The sequence below is a fragment of the Dasypus novemcinctus genome, chromosome X (assembly GCF_030445035.2).
Source record: "Dasypus novemcinctus isolate mDasNov1 chromosome X, mDasNov1.1.hap2, whole genome shotgun sequence".
Classification (NCBI taxonomy): domain Eukaryota; kingdom Metazoa; phylum Chordata; class Mammalia; order Cingulata; family Dasypodidae; genus Dasypus; species Dasypus novemcinctus.
In genome coordinates this window covers 175,111,980-175,131,975 of record NC_080704.1, presented here as the reverse complement: position 1 = coordinate 175,131,975, position 19,996 = coordinate 175,111,980, and the positions used below count along the sequence as shown (strand labels likewise).

At 48.2% G+C, this 19,996-nt stretch overlaps 1 pseudogene; it reads left to right on the top strand.

Annotated features, from left to right (window-relative positions):
- Positions 1 to 10,412: 10,412 nt before the first annotated feature.
- The window catches only part of LOC131277142 (seizure 6-like protein), a 92,843-nt pseudogene continuing 83,259 nt past the window's right edge, over positions 10,413 to 19,996 (top strand).

The window sequence follows — 19,996 nt, the reverse complement described above, 5'->3', positions numbered from 1 at the left end:
AAAGGGTCTAGACAGCAAGATGCCTTAGAAGGAATTTTAAGGAGCACACATTGGTTGGTTTGCTTACCAGATATGATGGCTTTGGCGTGGTCTTTTACCGCTCTGAGCCTCCGTTTCCTGATTTAGAAAATGTGAAGGAAGGGTCAGTTCTCACCCATGGGATTATTTATTGCAGGATTAAATAGAGCAATGGCTGTTCCTGTGCGACGGCTTGCTCGGTCAGTAGAGGTGGGGTCTGGCTGCGGACGAGGGGTCGGTCCAGCTCAGGACGAGGGGTCGGTCCCACTTGGGAGGAGCGGTCGGTCCGGCAGCAGACGAGGGGTCGGTCTCACAGGGGTTGCGCGGTTCGGCTGACGGGGTCGCCCGGCGAAGCCGGCGACGAAGGGGTCGCCCGGAGAAGCAGGCGACGAACTGGGGTCAAGGGAGGCCAGGCCCTTGTCGGGGGCTCTCAGGACTGGAGGGCGCACGGCAGAAGAACTACCGCGGAGACAAGGTAAACACGCAAGTCAACTTTATTGAGAGAGAGGCAACAGTTTTATAGGGGCTGGGGAAGGCTGATTGGTCGAAGCTACGCCCTGTTCTGATTGGTTGCCGGCGAAAGGTCAGTGGGCGGTACTGGATGGGGGAGGGGTGGTGGTTAGGGATTGGCTGTCACTGTTGCTGGGGGAAGGGGCAGGGTTTAGGGATTGGTGACTGCTGTTGCTGGGGTGGAGGGCAGACTGGATTTTTCCGCCCACGCCTGGCTGTTGCTGCTGTCGGGGGAGGGGAAAAGGGCAGACTGGATTTTTCCGCTCATGCCTGGCTGTTGCTGCTGTCGGGGGAGGGGAAAAGGGCAGACTGGAATTTTCCGCCCTGCGCCTGCGCAGGGAGAAAGAAGAAGAAGGGTGCTGCCCCACAAGGCATCGTGTGGCGCCATCTGGGAGGAGGGGCGGCCGTGGAAGCATGGCTGCCGAGAAGGGGAGACCCGAGGGCACTCTGCGCCCATGCCGAGCTTCCTTCAGGGGTGGCGGTGGGCCCGACCAACCACCCTATTATGGGGGCAGGGGAATTAGGTCTACCGCGGCCGTTCCCCCACCGGGCCACACTTCAGCCCGAGGGGTGACCGCATTCCTGTCACTGCACCTGTAAAAGTGCTGCAAAAATATTACATAATTACCTATCCCACAGTTCAAGGCAACTTTATTGGTATAATAGTATGATCATGGGCCTACTTTGGGACATAGTTTTCTCCATGCCCAGAATTCCCTAAAGCAATTCTCAAATGGCAGTGGGTGTATGTGTTACCTGGGATACTTGATAAAAATGCAGACTCCTTGTCCCACCCCCAGAAAATCTAATTCAGGGGATCTGGGTTGGGGCCCAGGAATCTGCATTTTACAAACCAGCCCAGGAGATTCTGCTGCAAGTGGTCTTGTGAGAAACAATGGTCTCAGGGAAGGTTTGAGTTCCCCAGACTCTGCATTAGCAATGGCTCTCTGGCAGAGGATTCGGAACTTAAATAGATGCATAAACTTGGCATGTGGGAAGGAAAATGTATCACCAATGCTGCCCCAGAGTCAGCCTCAGAACACCAGTCTCATTGCATTTTCCCTGTACCTTTGGAAAACTGAGGTGAACACCAACTCCCAGCCCACCAGCAACCACCACTGACTTTATTTTTCAATTGCTACTTCTGCACCATGACCTCCGCCTCCCAAACATATTTTGATGCTAACATGCCCCCGCCTCTGATCAAAAATCATGGTAAAACACTGTCTTGTCATGAGGCTAATAAAGCACGTTCTCCTTCCTGTCACAGAAGCCTCATCACAGATGCTGTTTGTCCAGGAGCCAGGGTCCTGCATTAATCTCCCTCCCATTTGGCAACAAGGAACAGAGTCTATCGTGGGAAGATCAATATGATATCATCTCGCCCACGGATGTGGTTCCAGCTGTACTGAAGGAATTGTCATTCTCATATTACAGGCCTCCTCCACACAGGGAGAAGACAGTAGTAAAATAAAAAGAGGGAGGAGATGCCATCCAAGAGGGAAAGAGGAGAATGTTATTAAAAGAAGGGCAGTGGAGAAGGAGTCAGAGGATTCATGGCACAAAAATGATTACACACGGTTGTGTGGTGCATTTAGAACGAGGCAACAGAGAGTACCTTTCTTTCTTTCTTCCATTGCTCTTTGATACAGAATTCTCTATTATTTTGCTTCTCAGGTTGAAGTCCTAGTTTCATAGGTCTTCTGGTCACAACAAGTCCAGTTCGGTCTAAGAACTGCATAACTCTCATTCTTAGTCATATTGAAACATTAGCTGTGGGCCAATCATTTCACTGCTCTGAGTCTCAGTTCCCTTAACTGCAGAATGGGCAAAACATCGGAGCTGACATGGAAGATCATCATAAGGATTAAAGATGCTATACGTTAGAGTGCTGCGCTTAGCACTTGACACGTGGTAAAGGTTTGATAAAGGTCAGTTTTGATTGTTGTTTTTGCTGTTTTGTTGTCATCTTCCTGAGCAACATTGGAAATGACTTTCCCCCAGCTATAAAATGAGAATTCCTTCGCATTTCTTTAAAAAAGACAAAAAGCAAGAGGGCTAAGTTGTAATAGTAGAATCATCAGAAATTTGTGAGCTAAGAAACGTGGGTGCTGATGGTTGTGTGTGTGTGTTTCTGTGTCTTTAGGGAATTAGGCGTTCCTAATAAAAGGAACAGCATAAGCAAACACATGATGGCAAAAAAAGGGAAGAAGCAATTTGGCAACGTAAGAGCAATTTCTGTCTTCAGGGCCTTGCAGAAAAGGGCATGGATTCAGAGCTCTTGGAGATCTAATAATAGACCATCATAGAATTGGGCAACTCGATTTTTATGCCCTTTCTTCCAGCTCTTCCTCATCCAGCAGGAGGTCAGGTTGGGCTATGGGGGGTGCACTGCCTCCAGCTCAAAACTTCGTTGCCAGGAAGCGGATATGGCTCAAGTGATAAGGCCTCTGCCTATCATATGTGAGGACTCAGGTTCAATCCCTGGGGCCCCCTGGTAACAAAGAGGAAGAGAAAACGTGCCTGCTCATAGAGAGTACCCACGTGGTGAGACAGTGCCCGCACAGCACCCCAAGTGCCCATTGAGAAAGCCGAGTGCCCATACAATAACCAGTGCCCGTGTTACGCACTGAGTGCCCACAGAGAAAGCCAAGTGCCCGCGTGGTGAACCAGTGCCCGCGTATGTGAGTCACACAGCAAGACGATGATGTAACAAAAGAGAGAAGAAGAGGAGAGTCAAGGTGAAGCACAGCAGAGACCAGGAACCTAGGTAGCACAATTGACAGGGAAACTCTCTTCACATCAGAGGTTCCCAGGATCAAATCCTGGTGAATCCTAGAAGAGAAAGACGAGAAGAGCAGACATGAAGAGAAGTAGATATAGAAGATCACACAGCGAATGGACACAGACAGCAACAACAGCAGGGCGAGGGCAGGGGACGGGGAAGGGGAGGGGGGGAGGCAAGAAAAAAAGAAAGAACTTTTTAAAGCCTATTTGCCTAAGGCTGGCTCCCATGGGAGGCCCTTCCTGGCAGGTCCTGTGATGCTTCCCATCCCTCTTCTGCCTCAAATCCTTTCCACTTGCCTCCTAACCCCGTAAGTGGGCCACCATCTTAAAACCTCATCTTGGGCGAGCCCAGTCACCAGATTCACTTCATGCTTAGTGAAAGAGATGGCTGCGATAAGCAATGCCCATTCAAGTATGTCATGAGGTGTCCACTAATGATCCAAGAACGCGGATGACGTGTGACCAGCTGACCCTTGGAAAATGGATATTCATATTGGAATCATGCCTGCTTGGTCTATTTTATTTTTCATGATACGGCCATTTTATTTTATTTTATTTTATTTTATTTTATTCATTTTTTTAAAAAATATTACATTAAAAAACATGAGGTCCCATTCAACCCCACCGCCCCCACCCCCCACTCCCCCCACAGCAACACTCTCTCCCGTCATCATGACACATCCATTGCACCTGGTAAGTACATCTCTGGGCATCGCTGCACCCCATAGTCAATGGTCCACATCATAGCCCACACTCTCCCACGTTCCATCCAGTGGGCCCTGGGGGGATCTACAATGTCCCGTAGTTGTCCGTGAAGCACCACCCAGGACAACTCCAAGTACCGAAAACGCCTCCCCATCTCATCTCTTCCTCCCATTCCCCGCACCCAGCAGTGCTTGGCCTATTTAGATGTTCATTTGGTTTGGATTTTTATCCAAAACATTCTTTTGCCACTTAGTATGTGTCTTTCCCCCAAGTCCTTGGAGGATAAGTACCATGGAGCAGCAATAATACTAAAAAAATTATTAGAATTTACATAAACAGCCTTAAATTCTGCTGGTCTATTGGTTTTGCATCACTGGAATGCAGCTGGATAAATTTTATTTCATTGAAACTGGAAGATTGTAGTGTATCTTTGACAATATCTACCAAAAATGAATATTCCATACCCCAAAACCAGCACTGAGTTTGGAATATACCCAACAGAAATGGGCATACATATGCACCAAAAATCTATGTAATAGAACGTTCACAGTTGTAATATACAAAATTGCCTAAAACTGGAAGAAACTCAAATGCCCATTGGCAGCAGAATGGATCAATTGTGGTATTGTCATCAAATGGAATACTATGCAACAATAAAAAAGAAATGAACTACCACTACACATAACGTGGATACTTTCCACAAACATAATGCTGAGTGAAAAGTGCCACATGCAATAATTGTGTATTTCCAATTCCAATCTAATGTCTTCATGAGCAGGGAAAACTAATCTCCAGTGGTAGAAGGCAAAACAGGGTTACCCCTGGAGCTGATCTGGTTTTTGGAATGTCCAGTTTGAGAAAGATCATCAAGCTATAGTCTTATATTCAATGGACTTTTGTATATATCCATTACACTGCCATGAAAGATTATGAAGAACATTAAGTGGTAGGTGTGGGACCAACAGACTTTAATATGGCCCCTTTGGGTTTTGGACACAGGACACCCAACTTCTTGCCCAGGTTGCATGTGGTTATCTTATGACAAGTGGCAAACCAGACACGGTCCAGGCAGGGGTGAAGGCTAAACCTCAGGGTACCATTTGCTCCCATTTCCACAGCCTCAGACAGGCATTGGTGCAAAGGAGCGAGCTCACTTCCCATTCACCTCCTCCCTCCAGAATGGGACAGCTATATTTAAATCTCCTTCCATACTGCTTGACACAGGGCAGGCACCGGGGGTTACTTAGTGAGTGTTTGTTAAATGACTCTATGAGGGCATGGATGGATGAATGAATGAATTGCAGTTGTGAAGTTTAAACAAGATTATGGATTTGGAGGGCTGAGATGAATTAGAGCTAGGAGTTAATATATCAGATGGATCTGGCCTTGAATCACCGCTCTATCACACTCTGTCAGTTTGGTCTAGTGAAATTCCCACTCGGAGCCTCAGTTTCCTCATCTGGAAAATGGGGAATGTAATACTGCCTCCATCACAGGATAGTTCTGAGGATTAAGTAAGACACTTTGCGCGTGATAAGGTTTCCAAAGTGGTGGCCGTCATTGCCATTCTTTTAGAAACTCCTGGTATTGTGAATGAAACCACGGTATTGTATGTGAGAAATGGAGAGAGCGTCTTTCCTTTTCCATCTTTTCTGTCTCTCTTTCTCTGTCTGTGCCACAAGTCCCACGTGTGCTTGGCCGACCCTGGCATTCTTCCCCCACTCCCAGGAGATGGCTCAGAGCCACGGTTGTGGGCACAGTGTCCGTGAAGGGAGTAAGGTGGGCCCGGGGCATTGAAGCTCTCTGTGTAGTCCCTGCCAAGTCAGGGGACTGACAATGGCTGCTCTGAGGATCGTTCAGTCTCCTCCTCCAGAGCTTCACCCAGTCCCACATCCACCAGCTGCCTACTCCATGGGCCGGAGCCCCATGAAGGGGTGCTCTGGGCGGCACCTTGGCCTCATGCCCACACACATATGAGGTGCTGCTCTTGTGGGCCTGGGGAGCTCATTAGGCTCTGGAGAGATGCTGGCTGGACTCCAATAGGCCCAGGGTACAGGGAATGGTGGGGCCCGGGGCTTGGTCTGGTGCCAGCCCACTACAGCATGCATGGGGCCATATCTGCCTGGCAAGAACCTTGACCATGGAGACTGGAAAGAGAGATGGTGAGTTAGGCATCTGTGCATCTGCCCAGGAGAGTGGGCACTCAATACATGATTATGGAATGGGCCAGTGTGGAATGGGATTGGATGGAATGGAATGGGATACGGTGGGATGGAATGGGATGGGGTTGGGATGGAATACAATGTGATAAGTTGGAATAAGGTGGGATAGAATGGAATGGGATAGGGTGGGATGGGGTGGGATAGAAAGGGATTGGTTGGCAAATCCTCTCAGCTGGGAGAGAGTGGCTTATTCAACAAATGGTGCCTGGACACCTGGATATCCATGTGTGGAAGAATGAAAGAGGATTACCGTCTCACACCTTATACAAAAATCAACTCAAGATGGATCAAAGACCTAGATGTGGGAGCCAAGACCATGGAGACCTTGGAAAGCAGTGTTGGGAAACATCTAAAAGACCTTGTAATAGCAAATGGCTTCATGAACATTACACCAAAAGCACGAGCAGCAAAAGACCAAATAGATAAATGGGACTTCCTCAAAATTAAAGCCTTCTGCACCTCAAAGGAGTTTGTCAAGAAAGTAAAAAGGGAACCCACACAATGGGAGAAAATATTTGGCAACCATATATCTGATAAGAGACTTATAACTTGCATATATAAAGAACTCCTATATCTTTTTTTTAAATTAATTTATTTTATTAATTCCCCCCCCCCTCCCCTAGTTGTCTGTTCTTGGTGTCTATTTGCTGCGTCTTGTTTCTTTGTCCGCTTCTGTTGTTGTCAGCGGCACGAGAAGTGTGGGCGGCGCCATTCCTGGGCAGTCTGCACTTTTCTTTTCGCGCTGGGCAGCTCTCCTCACGGGCGCACTCCTTGCGCGTGGGGCTTCCCCACGCGGGGGACATCCTTGCGTGGCGCGGCACTCCTTGCACGCATTAGAGCTGCGCATGGCCAGCTCCACACGGGTCAAGGAGGCCCAGGGTTTGAACCACGGTCCTCCCATATGGTAGACGGACGCCCTAACCACTGGGCCAAAGTCCGTTTCCAAGAACTCCTATATCTTGAAAATAAAAAGATAAACAACCCATTTAAAAAATGGGAAAAAGACTTAAACAGACACTTCTCCAAAGAAGAAATACAAATGGCTAAAAAGCACATGAAAAAATGCTCCAAATCTCTAGCTATCAGGGAAATGCAAATCAAAACTACAATGAGATACCATCTTACTCCCATAAGATTGGCAGCTATGAAAAAAACAGAGGAGTACGGATGCTGGAGAGGATGTGAAGAAATGGGAACACACATTCACTGCTGGTGGGAATGCGGGCGGATCCAACCACTCTGGAGGACAGTTTGGCGGTTTCTCAAAAAACTAACCATCGATTTGCCATGTGACCCAGCAATACCACTGCTAGGTAAATACCAAGAAGAACTGAAAACAAGGACACAAACCGATATATGTACACCAATGTTCATGGCAGCATTGTTCACTATCGCTAAAGTTTGGAATCAACCCAAATGCCCATCAACAGATGAGTGGATCAATAAAATGTGGTATACACATACAATGGAATACTACTCGGCTTTAAGAACAAATACACTACAAACACACGTGATAACATGGATGAATCTTGAGAAACTTATGTTGAGTGAAGCAACCCAGGCATTGAAGGGTAAATACTACATGACCTCAATGGTGTGAAATGAGCAGGCTGCCTCAGAGAGCTAGAGACTGGAGGATAGGCGTACAGGAAATCGGGGGTTGGAGGAAGGATGTGAGCCTACGTCTGCAGGGGTGGAATCTATGATGAGCTGGCAGTGAGTGTGAGCGCAAGGAAGGGATAAAATGGGGGCAAGGGGTTGCCTTCGGGTGGGGCTTTGCAGGATTGACGTGGACTGGGGATGGGCGGATGGGTAATGTTGCCCGGAAGATTGGGGGGAGGGAGGGGCAAAATACGAACATAGGAGAAGGTCAGGTGTTGGTTGAGAGTAAAATGCTGAGAAAATCGTATCAAAATATAATTAAGAGGGTTACCTGTTTAGGATGCTTGGAGGGGATGGTGCGACGCAGGACGGACTCCTGGGGAATGTCTGAATGCTCATTTTGCCAGGGTGAGTTGTACCATTGGGTAGAGACCCAAGTAGTGAGAGTGGGGGTGGACCCACATCCTGGGGAGGACTAATGCCATCAAATAGAGGGAACTGTATCTCTCGAGAGAAAGGGTGGCTCCAAGGGCATTAGGGCAGTTGAGCAAGTCAGGCCCTGAACACTGTTGCAAGTATCTCTGGACGTGGCTCCTCGGGAAATGGAGATTGGCTGTCACTGTGGGCCCCAAGGGGAGGGGAAAATGGATGTTGAATGGATGGAACCAAGGTAAATGTGGGGGCAAGAGAGGAGTTTCACGAGAGTACACAAGGATGGATATAAAACATGTAATATTACACCAAAAACATATAGGGGACAACAGACTAATAATGTAAACCATAATGTAAAACATAGGATAACTAAAAATTTAGAAAACTGTATATCCTAAAGTATGGACCACAATGTAAGCACAGATGTCACCTTGTTTGAAAAGTTATTGTCTCAGAGTCTGTACATCAGTTTAAGTAAATATGATATGAATAAGTTATAAGAATATCGCTGTAGAAGGGAAAAGGTTTTATGGTGGATGTGTGGGAGTACTGTATATTGTATGTATGAATTACTGTGATCTAAGGCTTTTGTGAAGAGAAGCTCAATAATTAGGAAAAAAGAAAAGAAAAAGGATGTAGAATTTTTCCAAATCAGTACGTATTCTAGATCTAACCTTTAAACTCATCGCTATATTCCATTTTACTAGTAAGGGAACCTGTCATTATATTGGGCTTCACTTTTCGGGAAGTTTTGGATCACAGAGTGGTTCAAAAATGGCAGCGGAGGAATACTGGTATGGGATGTTATTGACAGGCGATATATGGTTGACAGGGAGTTACACAGGGCATATGTCCAGGGTGCATGGTAATGTTTGGATATATTCATAGTGGAAACAATTAAAAACAACAGCTGGGGGGGTACTGGGTTCCTGGCCGGGGGTGCTCTGTCATGGTCCCTAGGGCAGCGGCGGTAGTCCCGCAGGTGCAACTGTAGGGACCAGGACAAAATGAGGGTCCAACAGTGAGCCCCTGATGTTAATGACTATGCTTGTGAGCCTATACACCTGAAATAGGAACGAGGCCTAGAGCAGCACTGTGCCTGGGACTTTACTCCTGACAGCCTTCGTGTTGCTTAAATATGGCCAGTCTCAAAGTCAAACTCAGCATGTAGATGAAATACATTTCCCCCAGCGTGGGACATGACACCTGGGGATAAGCCTCCCTGGTGCCGTGGGATCACTACCAAATACCAGTTGATGATACAACTGGAAGATGACCTTGAATTAAAGGTTCAATGTGGACCAGCAGAATATCCCTCTCTACATATAATAACAGGAGTTTAAAATGCTGTTTGACCTAAAGTAAGGGGGAAATGGAAAGGAGAAATGAGTTGATATGGCTATGAGTCTCTAAAAAAGAGTCTGGAGGTTGTCAGAAGGATTGCCTTATGCACACCTGAGCAGAGTCTCAGAGACAGATAAAGTAGATACAACCCGAGGTACTGGTTCTTTTGAGGGCTAAAGAAACCCACAGGTTCTATGGTCGTGGCAGATGGGGTTCAGTGCCATGTCAGTTGGCCCTTCTTTGGAGCTGGTGTTTCTGCGTGATGGAACTGGACTCAGATGGGATCTCTTTTCACAAGACTTTCATGCTATTTTACTGGAATTGTAGTTGGTGCTGGGGTTTAGGATATATCTAGGGGATTTGAATCTCTGGACTGACAATATGATAGCCAGGCCCTGAACCTCAACAGACTTCTACTCCTATACTCTGATTTATTGGACTTGCCCCACTCAGCTGACATGGAGTTGAAGAGTACCAGCCACCACACCATGGAGCCTACAGTGCCGACAACTGAAAGCAGGAGGATTGCATCCAGTATCCATGTGGAATCTAGGCCCCCCCTTGACATGGATGTGCAATGACACAACCAATCCAAGGTCCACAGAGAAAATGTGGCATTGGTGTGGGAAAAGTGGCCATGGTGGCTGCTGGGTGCTGGGGATGGGAGGAAGAGATGACATGTGGAGGCGTTTTCAGGACTTGGGGTTGTCCTTGGTGGTGCTTCGTGGACAGTTGCAGGACATTGTGGATCCCCCCAGGGCCCACTGTGTGGAACGTGGGAGAGTGTGGGCTATGGTGTGGACCATTGAACATGGGGTGCGGCGATGCCCGGTGATGTACTTACCAGGTGCGATGGATGTGTCGTGATGATGGGGGAGAGTGTTGCTGTGTGGGGAATGGTGGGGTCGGGGTGGTGGGGTTGAGTGGGACCTCATATTTTTTGAATGTAGTATTTTTAAAAAATGAATAAAAAAAAAGAAAGGGATTGGTTGGGATGGGGAATAGAATGGGATTGGGTAGGATGGAATGGGATAGAATGGGATGAAATGAGGTGGAAGGAAATGGGATGAGATGGGGTGAGGTAGAATAGGATGGAGTGGGTGGGATGACTGCGGTGGAATTGGATGAAGTGGAATGGCATGGATTGTAATGACTCAGGACTTTTGCTTCTTCTATGTGGGACCTAAATACCCCTTGGCGTTGACATAAAAGGTGGCAGGTGTGCACGTGGCATAAACATAGTCCCCCTAGAGAGCAGAGGAATAGTAGGGAAAAGCAGAAATTATGTCTTCCCCCAAGACTCAACATTTTCAACCATAATTCCCCAAAAATTGTCGCTTAGAATCTCCTATCCATAAAAGGTCATATCTGGAAGAGATATTAGAAACCACCTTGTCTAGTGCTTTTCAAATTATGTTCGAACCCCAGACCCACACCTTACTGGCTGTGTTGCTTTTGGTAAATGACTAAACTCTGAGCATTGGTTTCTTCATCTGTAAAATAGGTGTCATAATATCACCTACCTGCCAGGAGTGTTGAGAGGAGTAAATAAAATGACCCATGTAAGAGCATTTGCTACAGGGCCTGGCATATCAGAAGTACTGATCACCCGTAGCCACCGTTATTACCATCTTCTCCATCACCATCCTCACCACCATCCTCTCCATCCTCTCCATGATGACTGTCATGATCATTATGATCATCAAAGTTCACTCAGGTAGGGGGGAAAATTGGGGTGCAGTTCTCAGCTTCTGGTCCAGACTCCCAATTACATCCACGTGGTTCTGATTTTGACCAATTATGTGTGTCATTCCTCTTGAGGTTTTATGTGAAGAAACGATTCCGTTGAACAGATGGTAAAATCGAGTCCCAGAGATGAGAACAGACATTTCCACAAGGCCACAGGGGCTTCCTGACCGTCCCAACCCAGAGCTTTCTCCTTGGCACCACAGGTCGCGGTTTGCCCATCTGTAAAGAGAGGGTGCTGGACCAGATCCCCCTCCTCTAGGAGGCCTTTGGGGTATGCCTTGGTGGAAGCCGGTTTCCCTGCATTTCTCTGCAGCCCCGTCCATGGAAAGAAGACCTGGTTCTCTGTGACTCTTTGCACACATCCAGCACTCTCCTTCATCCCCAGGGTTTCTGCCCCAAGGGGTCTCCAGGGGTCTTTTAGAGCAGATCCTCGCTTTATTCATGGTAGCTGACACAGAAGCAGTCAGGCCAGGCTTCACAGCCAGCTGCAGGAGCGACACAGAGCAAAGGGAGCCCTTTCCCTCATCTCGTTGGGGTATGGGTAAAAGGGTCAGATGGCCCTGGGATCAGATACCGACTTTGCCCCTTAGCCACTATGGAACCTATCTTGGCCTAGGTTTTCTCATCCTTAAAAGGAGAGCAGCAATACCTGCTACTCAGAAAAACAAAACTAAACGTCTTAATGCCCTCTGGCAAGGCATAAGGAGAATCTGTTATGACCACAGCAACAAAGATGCTATTATCCCCATTACATTTGAAGAGAAAATGGCTCTCATTGCAAATAAAATAAATTGAGCACTGCAGCTGTAAAACAGCCTTAAACATCTTCAAAAGTGATCGTACATATAACCCTCCCATCCTCGGCCTCGCTTTTGGTTTCTCTGAATTTGAGTGGGCAGAGAGCGCCATCCTCGCTGTACAAAGGAGGAAACCGGGACTTAGAGAATTGGCATTTGCTCCAAGTCAGAAAGGAGCATGTTGGCACAGCCTGAGCTCGAACGCTGGTCTCCTGGTTTCCTGCATCTTCTCCATCTGGGAGCACATCTTTGAAAGCGGGCTGGGGTGCCGGCCTGCTATTGTCCTTGTCTGTGAATCTGAGCAAAGAGCAGGTCTGAATGAAGGAAATGAATTCAGTCCTGATGTCTCTTAAACTGGCTTGCTCTTCCCCACGCATTCTCTTGGCCTCTGTGAGTACCTAGGTGATCCAGTCTAGAGAGATTTCCTTTCCAGGCTTTCCTCTCCTGGGCTGCCGGAGTCCATCCTCAAAGACTCAGTGATTTCCATGGACACAAATCACGGTTTTCCTCTCTCCCCCTCACTACCAGCAAGAAATCACACAGTCACACCTCAGCTATGAATGGAGGTGGGGTGGGGAGGGAGGTGGGCAGGGAGAGGAGTGCTTAAAAGCTAATCAGCTGGCACTGATGTCAGCCACACTTAATCAGATGGTTAAAGCTACAAGGGCAGGTTGCCAGCCCCCACCCCGTCCCAACAGCTATTTGGGCTCTTTCATGGAGAAGCTGGATACACCACCCAACCTCCACACCACTGAGAGCCTTCAAAGCTTTCTGAACTCAACATGAATGACAAAGGAGGCCCGTCCATGGGGGAGAAGCCGCTCACAGACGACAAGGATCAGAGACTTACTCTTGTAGCTGAAACACTGAGAGGGTCTTTTCTTGCTTGAACAAGCTCATACATTCAACACTTGCCCAGAGTCCAAGGCGGTCCCCTGGGCTCTGCATTGGCCTCAGAGGGGGTCTGGGTGAGCCCTTGGGTGGACTGCTTAGACGACAGACGCATGCATTGTGCCAAAAGTTCCCCTCCATCGACGTGACGGTGACGGGTTGCACGGTGCCAGAAAACTGAAGAGACATACTGGGAAATTCACCAACTAGCTTCTGTTTAGAAAAAAAGCATGTGATTGAGGTGGCTGAGCTGCCTTCTGGCTCTCTGCCTGGACCTTGCTGAAGTGGTATTTTGTCTTTAGAACAAGTAGGTTTGCATCTTCACCTTGGGCATCTCTCCATCCGAAGCCTGTTTACTAGGATTACGCTTTACCAAGGATTGACCTTTATGACGGCTAGGCGTGCAAACCACCTGAGATTCTGTAATCCCTTATTTAAAGATTTGGTGTCTTCTGATAGGCTGAGGCTTGCTCTCTCTGAGTAGCTACGTTCCTAGTTCCTAATCCTTTAAATAGACATGCATTAGGGGACTACGATGTTTCAGGCCCATGACCATGGAATGAGTTCTGGGGAGACAGTGAAGAAGAGGGCACGAAGGACCCCTGCCCTCAGGAAACTTACTTTTAGGAGGAAAGACAGGGAAGTAAGCAGACAATTACAAGGCAGCGTGATGAGTGCCGCGCCTTACCTCCTCGTGACATTAGGAGTTAGGGGAAGAGAAGTGTGATCCAGGAGGAGGTAAGAGCAGCTATGAACTGTCGGAGAGATCAGAGGGGAGGGAAAGAGTTTGAGGTTGATTGCTTGAGTGAGCTTAGGAGGCCTGAAAGGACTGGGGTGTGATGTGGCCGAGAGCAAGAAGTGAGGATGGGAGAGATTGCTGGGACAGATCCCCGGGGCACTTTGAGGAACAGTCAGGGAACTTTACCCAGAGGGCACCACTGGCCGCTGAAGGAGAGTGGTCAAGATGGATTCCTCTGGCTGTCATGGGGGGAGTGGCTGAGGGGCAAGAGTGGGAGCAGGGAGGCCACTGAAAAGGCTGCTGGAGGTCAGATAAGGACGGTCAGCAGGGGGTTAGGGAGTGAAGACTAGGAACACGCGACTATCCCAAAATGTCTTTTGAAGATAACACGGGCCCGCTTTGCTTCTCTCTTGGTAGGACCAGCCCCTTTGGTGTATTGTAAAAATGAAAAGTCCAGCTCCCTGTATGGTGCTGAACAGAACCTGGTCCCTCAACTGCCCCAGGGGACTGGCCCACCTTGACAGTCCCCATCTGGTCTATGACCCCACGATGGCACCACCAATAATCACCTTCAGCAGTTCTGTTCAGAGCCCTGGACACCTGAGCCTGGTGGAGTCGAACTCTTGGTTGAGGCTGATCTGTATTGAGGGGATTTTCCCATGTGTCTTGACATGGAGAGCAACTGCCTGTAGAGAGCTTTCCTGGGGGCCACGTTCTCCTCGGTGATGGCCACTCCTGAGAGTAGAGGAAGGCTAGCAGTCTTGGCTCACGATGTCGGGGTCTAATCACAGAGAGCCAGTCAATGTTCCCAGCCTTCTCGTCTCCCCTTTCCTGACACTCGTTTCGCTGCCACTGAGGTCCTGGCAGTGGAGGGAAATGGCAGTATATAAATTGGGAGAAAAGGAAGGAAACTAGAACAACTGTCCCACGAGAAGGTGGGGAACAAGGCTGCCAAAGCTTTCCTAATGACGAGGCTCGGGCACGTCGCCTTGTGTAAGTGAGGCCAACGCCATGCTCCCCAGCACCCACGCACATACACAGAATTCTGAGATTTCTGGATTAGAGAGAACCCTCCTCGGCTTCTAGGACCTTGCTGAACACCCCACTGCACCCTGTGTCTTCTCCCTTGACAGTGGTTGGGTGTCTGACGCTCTGGGAAGTCTAGACGACCACTAGCCTCCCCTCGCCTGCCCTCCTCCCATCCACCCCATCTTTCCTTCTCTTGTTGCTCTTCTGACTTCCTTCCTGGATGGATTCAACAAATATTTACTGGATTTCTTCTACGTGGAAGACCCTGTGGTAGGTGGTGGGGGATGGAAGGGGAGACAACATAAAGGAAGTTTACATGCTTTTGCTTTTTCACTTTCTCCCCGGCACTCAGGGAACTTAACTTTAGGAGAGAATGAAGGGCAGAGCACAACACAGCAGGCGGGACAAGAGCAGAGGGGATCCTGGGGTTCCTACACGGTGCCTGTTTGTCACAGTCACTCTACCGTGGGGCCAGGAGAGGCGATGAGTATGGAGGTGAATCATCTCATGGAGACAGACAATGAACAAGAAAGCAAGTCATCAAGATGAATTCAGATTGCAATAAGCACTGTGAAGGAAATTCAACCGGGGAATGTGCAGTGAGCTAGATAGTGCTAAGGGGCATCTTGGGAAGGTGAGATGAGATCTGAATGACCAGGCAGAGCCCAGTCTAGCAAAGATGTAAAAGAAGCGGGGACCGCATGTGCAAGGGCGCTGGGGTGCAGAATGAATCTGGAGGGTTAAGGAACAGAGAAAACCTGTGTGTGGCTTTATTGTAGTAAAGGAGAGGGCGGTCCCAGGCTGGAATGCGAAAGGCTTTGTAGGCCATGGAAAGGAATTTTGATGTTATTCTCGATGTGATGGGAAGCCACTGCTGGGTTTCAAGCTAAGAGGCCCTATGATCTTATTTCTAACTTAAAAGAAGTCCCACTCCTGATGATTTTTCCCCCAAATTAAAATAGAGTGTTTGATTATTTGAGCATTTCCTGGAGCACTCTGGTACAAATCTTAACTGGAGATGCTTTTCAGAGATGAGGTGGAAAATCTGCCGTGTCTGATGGTCGACGTGCATCTGAATATTCCCATCTGTCTTACTGAAAGTGGAGGACCACGAGGTCACTTGATTTAACCACACAGCCAGTACTCCCCGGAACAGCGTGGTTTGCTAGGTGAAGCCACGTTACCTGGGCTTTGCATAACTATAGTAAACAAGACGGTGATGGAGATGTCTTAGAAGGGGCTCTGGAGACTCTGAGCACTACTTAGTCAGCAGGGGGGGGCGGTTATGGTCTCCATCCACCTCACCAACCCTCATCTCTGATTTTTGCTTTTAGGTACCAAGGCAGGGGATTGAACCCAGGACCTTGTATATGTTGTACATGGGAAGCCGGAGCTCAAGCACTGAGCCACATCGGCTCCCCTGAGTCGGTTTTTCTGTTTGTTCACTTGTTGTTTGCTGTTTGGTTTTAGGAGGCACCAGGGATGCAACCTGGGACCTCCCATGTGGGAAGAAGCGCTCAAGCACCTGACGCTCATCCACTCCCCTCATCTATGATTTTGGGCAACGGGAAAACAGACTCAAGAAGCCACATGGGATAACCTTTAGTACTGGTCAGGCTGGGCTGCAGACCACAGCTGGGACCTGAGCACCAAGTGGACTTTTCCACAGTGTCCTCTTCAAGTGATTCAACTTGGGTACCCAGATATAAGTAGAGAGAGAGAAAGTGCTACCCTGTCACTTTCCAGAGCAGTAGCCCGGCCTTGGAAACAGGACTTACTGGATGGGCACCAGCGAGGCCTTGACACCTTCAGCCAGATAATCCCTCCTCCCCCCCAGGTGAGCAAGGGACAGACGGAAAGAAGGAGCAGAGGTGTCTGTTTCCTGGACACTGCCAGATGAGGAAGGTAGAATTTCCTGCCTCCCATGGGAATGTGAGAACAATTAGACAGCCAGATAAAGGCTACCTCTTCTGGGGTTTGTTCTTGCCCTGCTCTGAAATTGTGGTGATGAAACAAAGGGAGGCTATTATTTTTATTTTAATTGTGACTATAATAATTGCATGCAGGAAGCAGATGTGGCTCAGGCAATTAGGCTGCCGCCTAACACATGAGAGGTCCATGGTTCACTTCCTGGTCCCTCCTAAAGAAGACCACAAGCTGGCACAATGGACAGGCATGGTAAGATGAGAAAACAAGTGCGGCTGGGGCGGCTTGCACCCCGACGCTGACGGGGGGGTTTGGAGGGGTCAGCTGGCTGCAAAGGCGTCTGAGGCTGCGGCAGACAGCCTCAGAGGGGCTCTCAGGCGTGGAGGACGCGCGGCGAGGGGAGAAAGAATGCCGCGGAGACCAGGTCTGGTACGCAAGTCCGGTTTATTGCGGAAGGGGACATAGCTTTATAGGGTTAGGGACTGCGTGGAAGGATTTGATAGGTGCGGGCGGGTACTGCTTCCTGATAGGTGATTGTAAGTGGTTGCTAGGCAGAGGGCTGGCGGAGAGGTTTGGAATAGGGTAGGGGAAAGGGGGAGTGAGAGCTGGCCGGATGTTGGGCTAGGCGGGAGATAGAAAGGGGGAGGGCAGCACCGGCCAGCCGTTAGCAGCAAAGGCCTAGTCAGGCGTGGTCACCTTATCTAGGCCCAGTGGGCAGAGGCGGTATCACTTCTTGCCGCACCGTTTGCTACTGTGGCAAGCCGGGCGCCCTTCCTCCCACAAACAAGGTGAGGCAACAAGAGACACAATAAGGAAAACAAAATGCGTGACAAAACAAAAGCAGGAAGCAGAGGTTACCAGTGTCTCCTAAAGAGAAGGCGAGCAGGATGATGAGCTGGCGCGACAATGTGATGCAAAAAGAGGCAAAGAGGAAAACTATAATGAGAGACACAGCAAAGCAGGGAATGGAGGTGGCTTAAGCAATTAGTCACCTCCCTCCCATATCCGAGGTCCCTTTTCGGTTCCTGGTGACTCCTAATGAAACAAAGACGATGAACAGACAAGTACAAAGAATGAGGGGGTAGGGAGAAATAAATAAGTAAGTCTTTAAAAAATAGCATGCATATGGCACAATAATCAAACCATATAAAAGGATACATGACGAAAAGCGAGGCTCTTCCCCAACCCCAAACCTCGGTCCTGCTCTGCTGGGGCAACCCCATTACTGTGTTCCAATGCACCCCTGTACACACGTTGAGAGCTAGTAGACAAACTCTACTCAGTCTTGATATTTTTCACTTGATACTGAATCGTGTTGGCACATAACTGTCATTTTAAAATTTTAATTTGTTGTATACTTCCTCTTTCTTTCTTACGGTTGCCCAGCATTGCAGAATGAATTTTCCAAAATTGATTCATATTATTGACAGCTACTTGGTTTGTCTCTAGCACTTACTGCATGGTTTAACCTTGCATGTTTTCGTTTTGTAAATGTGCAAATATCTCTGCAAGGCAAATTGCCAGAAATGGACTGGCTGAGACAAAGGAAAGATATGCCTGTGATTTTGAAATTTAGTGCCATGTTATTCTTCATGTAATTCACCAGTGGCCTCATCTCATGCCTTTGAACACTGAGTGTGTTTCATTGTGCATTTCTAAAGTCATTGAACTGTGTCCTATGGATAGACGTGTAAGGTGCCTCTGGATTTTCATGTCTACAAATAATACTTTGTGTTTTGACTATTATGTACATTTCTAGTGGATACCAATGACCAGATATGGGCCATGACTCAGCACCTGATTTTTCTAGAAAAGTATTGCTGTATAAATGGGCCCCTTTTGCTCTTGGGCTTTTTTTTTTTTTTAAGTATATAATTTTATTGTCTTTATTTTTTAATATTACATTCAAGAAATATGAGGTTCCCATATACCCACCACCCCCCTCACCCCACTCCTCCCCCCATCACAACAACCTCCTCCATCATCATGAGACATGCATCGCACTTGGTGAATACATCTCTGAGCACCGCTGCACCTCATGGTCATTGGTCCACATCATAGCCCACACTCTCCCACAGTCCACCCAGTGGGCCATGGGGGGACATACATTGTCTGGTAACTGTCCCTGCAGCACCACCAAGGACAACTCCAACCCCCGAAAATGCTCTTGGGCTTTTATATCCACACTATTCCTCATTGGCCTGGTTTGTTCCATAACTCTGGCTGATGCAGGGTGGGCCTGCAAAGCATCCTCATAGGCCCTGGCTCCAGGCTGCTCTTGAGAAAACAATGTGGTGAGGCAGGTGACAGGTCAGTTCCTACTGTGGGTACAGCTTCAGGTAGGAAGAAGTGACTGGAGAGAAGGTAGAGAGCATCTCAGAATCACCTACGAGCTTTTCAGAAACGCGCTGTGCCTGAGTCTGACTGCCCCAGATCCAATATAGATGGTCTAGTCAAAAGTCATCAGAAGTGGGCAATGCTGGGGCCAGCAGCCCTCCCATATAAAGTTGCTGAGGAGAGAAAGAGATTTGGATTGTTGTGGAGGGTGATTTTACAGTGTCATTCGTATTTCAAATATTAATAGGTAAATCTTTTGGCCAAGCAATGCAACTTCTAGGATACTCTCGCAAAGAATAAATCTTACATTCAATGATAGCTAACATGAAAAGATACCCATGATTTCCATGACAGATGTTAAATAAAAATTTGGTGGTAGAACACTAAGTAAGTGGAATACTACGCAGCAGTGAAAAATGAATTCATCAGAGTTACACTTATCAGGATGCATTAATCCCACAAAGTGTTAAGCAAGAAAAATAAGGCAAGTGGCAGGAGGATTCCTACGGGATGAGAGCATTTATATAAATATTTTTAAAAGATTTACTTTTTTCTATCTATTTCTCAGCCCCTCCCCCTGTTTCCCCCATTTCCCCCATTGTCTGCTGTCTGTGTCCATTTGCTGTAGGTTCTTCTGTTTCTACTTGTATTCTCATGCAAGGCAGCTCCAGGAACCCATCTTGGGACTTTCTGGAGTGGGAGAGAGGGATTACTGTTTTGAGCCACCTCAGCTCCCCTGTTCTGGTACATCCTCTTTTCTCTCCTCTCCTCTTCCATCTTCTTATTTTCTGTCTCTCATTGCATCATCTTACTGGGCCAGCTCTTCGCATAGGCCAGCGCTCCCGTGTGAGGCAGCATTCCCACACAGGGCGGCTTTCCTGTGCAGGCCCACATTCCCGCATGGGCCT